The sequence below is a fragment of the Apium graveolens genome, chromosome 5, assembly GCF_009905375.1.
Source record: "Apium graveolens cultivar Ventura chromosome 5, ASM990537v1, whole genome shotgun sequence".
In the NCBI taxonomy this organism is placed as follows: domain Eukaryota; kingdom Viridiplantae; phylum Streptophyta; class Magnoliopsida; order Apiales; family Apiaceae; genus Apium; species Apium graveolens.
This window is the reverse complement of record NC_133651.1, coordinates 59,168,157-59,177,970: the sequence shown is the minus strand read 5'-3', so window position 1 is coordinate 59,177,970 and position 9,814 is coordinate 59,168,157. Positions and strand designations below refer to the sequence as shown.

The window sequence follows — 9,814 nt, the reverse complement described above, 5'->3', positions numbered from 1 at the left end:
GTTTCAGGTACTCATTACAATGGGAGATCCAGCAGCACGAACGAAAGCCTTGATGGATTTTTCTCAACCCAAGATCAATGACATTCAATCTAGCATTGTTAGGCCAGCTATCACAGCTAATACCTTTGAGATCAAGCCTGGCATAATTCAATGGGTGCATAATTCAATCCAGTTTGGGGGTTCTTCAACGGAAGATCCCAATATGCACATTAGGGATTTCATTGAGATCTGCGACACCTTCAAGTTCAACGGTGTTTCTGATAATACTGTGAAGCTGAGACTGTTCCCAATCTCTCTAAGGGACAAGGCTAAGAGCTGGTTACACTCTCTACCAGCTAGATCGATTACTACTTGGGAAGATCTTGCTCAGAAGTTTCTTACTAAATTCTTCCCTATGGCGAAGACAGCTGCACTCAGGAATGCTATTACTCAATTTGCGCAGCAAATGGGAGAATCACTATGTGAAGCTTGGGAGCGCTACAAGGAGATGCTTAGGAAGTGTCCTCATCATAGAATGCCTGATTGGATGATCATTAATTATTTTTACAATGGGTTGGGAGCACAGTCTAGAACCATACTCGATGCAGCATCAGGCGGAGCATTATGGGCAAAGAGCTATGAGGAAGCTTATGATCTAATTAAACTGATGGCTGCTAATGAATATCAGTATCCAACCTAGAGTTGTCCACATGGCAAGGTAGCAGGAGTTCTTGAAGTTGATACAGCTACGGCTATCGCTGATCAACTAAATGCGTTGTCTATGAAGATCGATTCTCTGGCTAACTATGGTGTTAATCAGATAACCAGTGTTTGTGAGCTATGTGCAGGGACGCATGCGACGGAGCAATGCGCTATATCTAGTGAATCAGCTTAGTTTGTGAGCAACTTTCAGAGATCGCAGCAACCAATTCCAGACATTTATCATCTTGACAACTGGAATCATCCTAACTTCAGCTGGAGCAACAATCAGAATGCGATGCAACAGCCGTTCCAGCAGTTTGGAAATAAGCTATACAGCCCTCCTGGTTTTCAGCAACAAATTACACCAAAATAACAAACTCTTGGTGAATATCTATCTTCGAATGAAAAATCTGAATTGGAGGAGTTGCGGATTATGTGCAAAAACCAGGCTCTTATATGCCAAAGACAGGCTGTTTCTATCACGACTCTGGAGAACCAAATAGGGAAATTGCTAATGCCTTATTGAATCGACCACCATTAACGCTTTTTAGGGATACAAAAGTAAATCCAGGCAAGAGGGAAGTTGAAGAACAGGTGAACGCTATCACCTTAAGGTCTGGAATGGTCGCAAGCCCCCAAATTCAGCAAGACGAAGAGCCTGAAAAATCTCAAATTTCAGAAAATGCAGTTGTGGTTGAAGAAGAAGTGCAAAAGGAAGCAGAGGTGGAACCAAGGAAGACTACTGTGGAACACACTCCTTCTGAGGGTAATACAGGGGCGAAACAGATCTATCATCCACCTCCTTTTCCTAAGAGGCTGCAGAAGAAAAAGCTGGATAAGCAGTTTGAGAAGTTTCTGGAGGTGTTCAAGAAACTTCATATCAACATACCTTTCGCTAAAGCTCTTGAACAGATGCCTAGCTATGCAAGGTTTATGAAAGGTATTCTCTCTCAAAAAGTGAAGCTCGATGACTTAGAGACCGTTGCTCTAATGGAGGAATGCAGTGTTGTGCCGTAACAGAAGTTGCCTCTGAAGCTTAAAGATCCTGGAAGCTTCACTATTCCTTGCACCATCGGAAACTTGTCGTTCCACAAATGTTTATGTGATTTAGGAGCTAGCATCAATCTGATGCCCTTATCTATCTTCAAGAAGCTTGGTCTTCCTGATTCGAAACTAACATACATGTCATTGTAACTAGCTGACCCTTCCATCGCTTATCAACGAGGTATAGTGGAGGATGTCTTGGTCAAGGTGGAAAAACTCTTCTTCCCTGCTGACTTTGTAATTCTTTATTTTTAGGAAGATAAGAAGATTTCCATCATCTTGGGAAGTCCATTCTTTGCTACAGGCTGAACTATGATCGATGTGCAAAAAGGAGAGCTTACGATGAAGGTTCATGATCAGAAGTTCACTTTCAATGTATTCAAGGCAATAAAGTTGCCCACAGCTAAAGAGGAGTGCTTTAAAGTAGAGTGGGTAGACTCTGTCGTGAATTCGGAGCTTGAGCAATTGCCAAAGTTAGATACCTTAGAGAGATCCTTAATAGGGAAATCAGTTATTGAAGATGAAGGAGTAGAGCAATTGCAGGATTTGAATGCACCTCCGTGGATGAGGAAGTTGGATATGCCATTCGATTCTCTTGGGTTAGCAGAGCTGAAAATTTCTCGGGAGCGTTTTGAAACATTTATTCAAGAAGCTCCCACACTTGAGCTCAACCGAATGCTAGATCACTTGAGTTATTAATTTTTAGGTGCACCTAATGATAAGGGGTTGGGATATATTTTTGATGATGAAGAGAATGGCTGGATGAATATTCGCGTGCCTACAAAGGATTCTTCTCATGTGCAACAGGTAGTTGATAGGACTGATGTTGGTGATGCCCAATATAGAATATTGACTAGGCGTATGGAGGCCATGCATGTCAACCACCGATATTTTGCTGAAGATTTAACACACGCTTTCGGTATTATTGTTCGAGACACTGGTGGCGAGGTTGATTGGCCACCTGATCCTCCACCCGACGAGGGTGACTCTCCCGCTAATTAGGTATGCCTGAAATCCTTATTATTACCTTCAATGAGGATATTGAAAATTTTAAGTTTGGGGGTGATAATGTAAGGATTAGTAGTGTGTGTGTCAATATAGATTCATATAGATTTATACTGCATGTTTAATTGTAGTTCATTCATATTTTTGCATGATTATTCATTTTGGACATATTTGTTTGTTTTTATCATGATCCCTTAAGATGAACTATGATATTTGATAAGTTGATGTTGATTTGAGTGTGGTGATGACGAATAGAGGGATGTTTAAGTCCTAATGAATTGATTTGCATGCCAGAAACAAATATTTTCACAAAGTCTTATAGGGTTGCTTTTGATCTAGATCATGATCATACTTATTTATTGTTGAGATTTAATCACTTGGTTATATTTAGAATTTATGATATTCTCGTAATGATGTAAAAACACTGATTTTTTATCTGGAGAAAAACTTGGATTTCATTGCTAGTTGTTGTAAGGCTAGGCGTCAAATGACTAGTATTTGGTTCATATTTTTATGAGTAGTCTAGGGTTGAATGAGATGGAGCGAAACGCACTCATTCATAAATTATTGAAAAAAAAGAAAAAAAGAAAAAAAAGAAAAAAAAGAAAAAAAGGTACGTGTTTATGCATGATTGATCAAGAGTGAGCTCTTTAATACTCGAGTTCTTAAGTTCTAGGGGACTTTGTGCCTAGTGACCTAAGGCTTTTATAGTCTGGGATCCGCTAACCTAACGCTGGCTACATGGGTATTATTGCATAAGTATTTTGGGACCTCATTCATTGCACGGTCAAATACGCATCTGTGTTATATTTTCAATAATAGTGTGAATCCTTGTATAACTCTAGTAGAAAGGAGGTGTTGTGAATCATAATGTGTTTATTTTCTATTATGTATCTAAACTTTTGATTGTTTCGATGATAGATAAGTTATGGTTATTGACCTAGTATCGAGAGATATTTGTTAAGCATTCCACACACGCACGTTTCTGGTTTGTGAGTTGGTTTGTGGGATTTATTCGAACTCTGTTTTAAGTCATTGCATTCTTAGAGGTATTGGCTTATTCATTTGGTTATGGTTATTCTGAGGGGATCGATTGCATTATCATTTAGTTGCATTCACGTAGTTGCATTCATGTATTAAGTTTGTTTTATAGTTTTGAGTCTGTTTATGCTTGAGGACAAGCATCGATTCAAGTTTGGGGGTGTGATAAGTGGATTTTATATCCACTTGGAATGCTTCATTACAAGCTTAAATTGGTGTTTTAGACTCAAGTTGTTGGTATTTTGATGTGTTTTGTGTTATTGCATTTCAGGTATCAGTTATATGAAGAAAGGAGGTTTTAAGGGAATATGATAAAAATTAATCAGAATTGGAAGCCTAGGCCATGGTCAAGTTGTAAATAATCTCGTTAGCTTCGCGTGGACAGTTGAACCACCTAATTCTGACGAGTAGAACTCAAGTTATGGGCAAAAGAAGATTCATCAGAATTTTCCAGAAGGGCAGCAGGCGGCCGCACGCCAGGAGCAGGCGGCCGCGTGGAGACAGCAGGCGGCCGCGTGCTGATGCGCGGCTGACTTAGCTGATTTCACTGAAAAAGCCATTTTTGAGTGGAATTTGACGATTTTAAGGGTCCAGGTCCAATATGGGCTTATATATACTTAAAAAAAGGGTTTTCATCATCCGAAAAGATTGGGAGATCAAGGAGAAGACCTAGAAGCACCAAACAACTCCGAAAAAGAAGATCTTGTTTTCTACTTGTGATTCTTTGAATTAGTTGTAACTTTGGATGCTCATTTTCATTCTTGTTGAACCTAGATCTGGTTTATTCGTACTTTAATTATTATTCAGTTTAATAAGACCTTGTTTTATAACATGCTTTCGTTGGAACCGATGAAGATGATGATTTCAATTATGGGCAAATCGTTATCATGGGATTCTAGCGGATTTACTTATGGATTTCAATAATTAATTTTTTTCGATATCTTGGTGTGTGGTGATTGATTGATATTCTAGTATTGGTTGTGCTTATTCAACTTATGTGTGTAGCTAACATATAAGATAGTGTGTTAATCTCTATTGAAGAGACAGTGAATATAGAGGTTTAGAACTTGCTATGCTAGCATAGGTTCATGTATTTGTTATGCATGATTCTTATAGACATATAAGGACTAAGCATAGTTGGTGTCTATTCAACTTCTATCTCTTTTGTGGATGCTTGGTAGTAGGGTATTTGTACAACGAAAGTTGGCGTTTACTTGTTTCGTGTTATCAGATTAGTGTCATCACCATTACATGCTAAGGTTAAGAACAATAAGGCTATTGAATGAAGTATTTAATGAAGTTAGAATCACATATTTGTCATATATAGTAATTCAACCTCAATTCTCTTAGTTAATGTTATTTAGTATAATCTCTTAGTTTAATAAAAACCCAATTTGTTATTTGTCTTAGCATTGAACGATAACCATACATTGTTGCATAAATGCATAAATTGAACTTAACCTAAACCAGTCTCTGTGGGAACGAATCTAATTTATATCTTATACTACTTGCGAACGCGTATACTTGCGTGAATTTTAGCACGTGTTTGCGCCCTAACAGCTAACATCTCATAGCATCTTTTAACTTCAAACATGAGCAACCAAGATTATCAAGCCATTATGCTTGCTTATAATGAAGAAGTTGAGGAGCAAAAGGAGAAAATTGACAATGATGCGGAGCCAGATGGGAATGTGGATGCATGGCTGTCTGAGAACTTTGCCTTGGAGATGAATCAAGTTTTGGCCAGATTTAGAGAAGAGTATTTTACTATTCTAGGCAGCAATGCAAAGACTTGAGTCCAGAAGTTGTCTACGATGCCATTACAGATGTATACAAAGCTCAACTTAAAGCATTTCATCTATTTGGTAAGGCTCTTGAAATCAAGCTCACTGGTCATGAAGACGGAATCAGAAAACTGGTGAATGAGAAAATCGACATGATCATACCATCTGAAGAGCAGATCTCTTCGAAATTGAAGAATTTTTCTGAGCAAATGGCTAGGATGTATCTTGCCTCTATTGAGAAGGAAGTCAAAAATCTCAAACTATCCTTCACAAATCTCCATACAGTGATCCAGCAACAAATTACTCACTCAAATGAGACCAAGGTCCAGCTGGATCAACTTCACCAGAGCAGATATAAACCTTCATCAAAGCTGATGGAAGGGATCAAAGAGGCTATAGGAGAACACTTTGGCACATCTAGCAGCTCTTATCAGCCTGGATCCACCTCAACAAATCTATAAATTCAGTCTCTACAGGATCAAGTCACAACATTGTAAGACTCCAACTCCTCTCTCACTGCACATGTTCAGACTTTGACATCTCTTGTCAAGAGCCAACAAACAGACATCCAAACTCTGGTGGAATCTCATAAGCATCTTAAAATGCAAAATTCCATAGCTTTAGGAGCCATTATAAGTAAACTCAACATACCACTACCTTCTTTGCCTGAAGAAGTAAGACATGAAATTCCTACTCCCCTTCTCATGCCTGTCAAAAATACTAAGGGGAGATAGAGTCTAGGTTGGCACAGTCAAGGTCATCTCAACAAGTCCAAAGTGCTAAAGAGAGTTTAAATCAAAAAATTGATATTGCAATAGAGAGACTTTTTAAGGCAGTTGAGGGTCCCAGTCAAAGCAGACAATTTGATGAACTGCATAAGGCACTCAGAGTTTCTCTCAATAACAATTTCTTCACCTACAAGAAAGCATTGGATACGACAATAAATTCAATAAGAGTGATCTTGGTACCTAAAGACAATTTCAAGGAAAGAAGGATAGTGGTCAACATCAATGACTCAGGGGTAGACAGATGTATGCAGGTGTCCCGTAACTATCTTATCTCTAGGAGGGCATCTAAATTAGATGTTTTGATAATCAAAGTCAAAATTGTGATTCATGAAGATACTCTCTTGCTAACAGAATTGAAGAATGCATAAGTAGCTGCTTTCCCGGAAGCTTATCTACAGCCTAGCAAGGGAGTGGCATACATTTGTTCTACTACCAAACATTTCAAACATTTTCAAGTTCCTAAACAGTGTGTCATGGAAAACAAAAAGCTCATCATGACTCTTGAAACTGAGCTGAAAGTAAAAAGGAACAAGACTGTTAAAGATGAGAAGATGATAAAATTGTTGAGAAGATATCTGGATAATGCAGAAGCAAACTTGCCCAAAACAAAAATCAACAAAGATGACTTGGATGATGATAAGCAGAAGAAAGATGATCAAAATTCTTCTAGATTAAATTCAAGTCAGTCTACTAAGCCATCTGGAAGCAGGGTTGGAGAGAAGAAGGAGGATGACAAGAAAGATGAAGACACGAGGTGAAAAGGGGAAAGGAAGAGCAGAAAACCTCATGATGACTCAAAAACTCAAACAACCCTAAATATTCAAACACAACCACCTCACACCTCAGCTCAACTCACAACATCAACTGCCTCTAACATCAAATCTTCCCAAACGCCTAAGCCAAAATTTCTTTACAGACAAACTGACAACTCCTTCCTAAAAATTCCAATCACCTCAAGCCTCACAAACTTCAAGAAAATAATAACCCTACCTTTAGCCAAACCTTCACTAAAATTCAATCTCAAATATGTGGGAAGAAAGCCTAAGAGAGTCAAGCCTATAAAGGAAGTGGAAGTCACTAAAACGGCCATCTGTAATTGCTTCAAAGAATCTGACTTTCTACCTCTAAATTGGTGCATCACAGGTGAAGATCATTTCCAAAATTCAGCTGAGGAAATTGTCAAAGTCTGGGTTGTATCACTGAGAGAAGTCAGAGTCTATTTTAAGGATGGTACATTCACTATTCTAAACAAAAACTTAATGGATTCTCTGAATCCTACAGAAATTAAGAGAGTGCTAAGTTTGTTAAAAGGCAAGGACACTGTTGCAAGGACTTGGAGATCATCTTTGGCTGAATGGTTGATTGAAAAGGAGGAAACAAAGAAAAGAGATAAGGCTGAAGCTGAAGAAAGAAGAAGGAAACATGATGAAGAAATAGATATATTTATAAAAAGATCAGAAGAGTTGAAAGCAAAAGGAATGAGCATAATTTATAAAGATGCTAGATTTTTAAACATTAAACTTGGTGGATTCTCAAGATTCAATTTAGAGTATCTGGACCAAGGGTATCCTAAGGCAGCAAGGCAAAAACTTGTGGAAGCTCTAAGTGGAACACTCATTATAGAAGAACTTGAAATTCTTGATCACTTGAAGGATAAACTTAGAGAAGAAGCAGATGTAAAAACTGTTTTTACTGATTCCTGTAATCCTGGAACTTGGTGAATCTCATGTTGTACAAGTTGTAATTTTATCAAGCTTTATGTTTTAATCTTATCTTCCATCAGTTTTAAACTTGGGGTTAGTCTTGTTAACAGGCATGAATTTGTGTGAAGCAATCTTCTCACAAATTGGAGGAGATTGTTGTAAAAGACATGCCTGTACTTTAACAAGACTAAGACAACTTGTCAACCCTAAGTAAGTTGTATTGTTATCTAAATTTGTATTCTGTACTTGTAACACTTAAAGCCTGTAAAAATACAAAGGAGCAGACTTGAGTCTTTTTCCTAAAACAGTATTAAGCCTAGGGATTCTATCTGGAAGAAGATCAAGAAGATCATGCCTCAGAAGAATTTTGATGAAGCTTGGAGTTGAATAAATCTGTTTCAAGAAAAATGTTCTAAGTCAAGATCTCTACAAGTCACATATTTAATGTTATAGAGAAGTCATTCAATAACTCCAGAATGACTTATCGAGAAGTCATTCAAACTCTAGAGAGTACCGACGGATAAGCAATATCTACTCGACGGATGAGCTATATATACACTCGATGGATGAATAACATCTACTCGACGGATGAGAAATATCTACTCGACGGATAAGCTATACATCTACTCGACGGATAAGCTATACATCTACTCGACGGATGAGCAATATCTACTCAACGGATAAGCAATATCCACTGGGAGTAGAGAAGTCAAGAAAGTTACTCGAGAACTCAAAAAGATATCGACAAGTCATTCCTTCACTAGAGAACTCAGAGTTATCGACAAATCTATATCCATTCGAGAACTCAGAGATATCTACAAGTCAAGTAAAGTTATGAAGACTAGAGATCTCGATGAGCTGAAGACCTCTACAAGCCAAACTCATTATGGAGTACTAGAGATCTCGATAAGCCTTTATACTTATCGAGATATCAAGTGTTCAAATGAATCAAACTGGAGATCTCGAAGTATAGTCTCAAAGTACAGAATTGCAGATCAGTTTAATATCCAAGATAAATAATCAACAAACAATCCAACGGCTGGATTGACAAGTCTACAAAAAGCAGCTTGAAGAGTGTGCAAGATCAATGGCAAATATTAACTGACAGAGGAAGATTAAAGTAAACACGGGATGCTAAAGATATTCTAACTCAGAATTGGAAGATTTGCTTTTATATAAATAGATTTGACAAGTAACAGTTTAGAAAAGCTAATAGCATGTTTATTATCCACTGTGTAAACCAACAGTTAACTGAGCTATAAAGTTAACACTGGTCCTCTAGTTAGAAGTAACAAATTAGATAAAAATTCTTGTAACACTCTCGAGAAGAAGCTGAGCTCTTTAACTTAGAAGAGCTTAGAAATTTTGTAGCAAAACATCTTAATTTTTAATATAAAAATTAAGTGAGTTTTGAAGATCTGTGTTCTTTATTTTATGCAAGTTTAATTTCTGCATGAACACTTTTCTATACAAGATTTAATTTACTTTGTTTAACCATTAACTTTCAAGAAAAGCCTAAAATCAGAAAACACATTCCCCCCCTCTGTGTGTGATTCATTACCCAACAATTTGTACATTACTTTCTCATAGGATGTTTTATAAAAAGCTTGGTTTTGATGATTATCCAAATCTGGTATTAAAATATATCATTTTTATAGTTACTTAGCGACTAAGTAATCTATTTTTAGATCCGATATATAAGTGTAAATTCAATATTAAATTCCAGAATGTTTCAAAATTCATGAAACTTATATTTTCTTAAGTTTTG

The 9,814-nt window shown here is 37.3% G+C and overlaps 1 non-coding gene across 1 annotated transcript; it reads right to left on the bottom strand.

Annotated features, from left to right (window-relative positions):
• Positions 1-409: 409 nt before the first annotated feature.
• LOC141662733 (small nucleolar RNA R71) lies at positions 410-516 on the bottom strand. The gene has a single exon (XR_012550831.1). It is a non-coding gene; the product is annotated as a small nucleolar RNA R71 (small nucleolar RNA).
• Positions 517-9,814: the final 9,298 nt, after the last annotated feature.